Below are 1,214 nucleotides of genomic sequence, written 5' to 3'. Positions count from 1 at the left end.
GAACAAAAAAAAAAAAAAAAAAACTTTATGTATCTATCGACATAACACACTCTTCAAAATTTATTGGCAAATGCTTTTCCTTTGAAAAGCTATTTGCAGAACAATATATAGTATGATTCTGTGTACAGCAAAACTATTATTTATTGTATATGTGACATTCGTCATTAGGAAATATTTTGACATGAATCCCTTTTACCTTTTGGTACTAGGGATTGAACTGAAGACCTTGTGCTTGCCAGGCAGGAACTATGCTGCTGAGCTAAATCCCTGGCCCTTCATACCAAACATTTTTAAATGGTTAGCTTTGTGAAAGAGAGGGAATTAGATAGTAAAAAATGCAGGCTTTATGTACAAATGTAATATTTTAAATTCCTAAAATAGATATTTGATTACATAATATGTGACCAACCAATACTGCAGATTTGTTTTGTAATGTAAATCAATAAGCCAAGTGTGGCGGTGCATGCCTGTATTCCCAGCACTCTGGGAGGCTGAAGCAGAAGGATTGTCAGCTTGAGCCCAACCTCACCTGTTAAGTGATTTAGGGAGATACTTTCTCAAAATAAAAAAAGGAAAAAAAAAATGAAGGCTGAGATATAGCCCAGTGTGAAGGCCCTGGGTTCAATCCTCAGTACCCCCCAAAAAAGAGACAGAGATTTAGCTCAGTGGTGCTGCTGCCTGCCTGCCTCGCCCTTGTAAGGTCCCGAGTTCAATCCCCGGTACAAAAAAATATGGTACATCATTAATCAGTAGTCAGAAACATTTGTTTGTAGCCATAAGTACTTTTATTATTAAAAAATTAAAAGGAGCAAGCCAGATATCGTGCATGCCTGTAATCCCAACACTGGGAGACTGAGGCAGGAGGATCACATTTGAGCCTAATCTCAGCAGTTTACCAAGTTGGCAAGGCTCTGTCTCAAAATTTTTAAAAAAATTTTAAATACCAGGGATATAACTCAGTGCAAAGGCCCTGTGTTCAATCCCTAGTATCAAAAACAAGAACGAGAGGGAGAAGGAGGAATAGGCTGTGGGTATAGTTTAGTGGTAGAGTGCTTGCCTAACATGCACAGAGTCCTGGGTTTGATACCTAGCACCCACTCACCCCCAAAAAAGAAAATAGACTAAGAAAAAAGTACTTGATAAAATGAAGAGCACACTCCAGAAATAAAAGACAATAAAGTAGACACATTTCTGGCAAAAAAAAAAAAAAAAAA

The 1,214-nt window shown here is 37.5% G+C and overlaps 1 protein-coding gene across 4 annotated transcripts in view; it reads left to right on the top strand.

Moving 5' to 3' along the window:
• The window catches only part of Srr (serine racemase), a 20,931-nt gene that overhangs the window by 1,881 nt on the left and 17,836 nt on the right, over positions 1–1,214 (top strand). The window lies entirely within an intron of this gene.

The sequence above is a fragment of the Fukomys damarensis genome, unplaced genomic scaffold (assembly GCF_012274545.1).
Source record: "Fukomys damarensis isolate Sample0158 unplaced genomic scaffold, DMR_v1.0_HiC HiC_scaffold_13, whole genome shotgun sequence".
Taxonomy (NCBI): Eukaryota; Metazoa; Chordata; class Mammalia; order Rodentia; family Bathyergidae; genus Fukomys; species Fukomys damarensis.
This window is presented reverse-complemented; position numbering and strand designations above follow the sequence as displayed.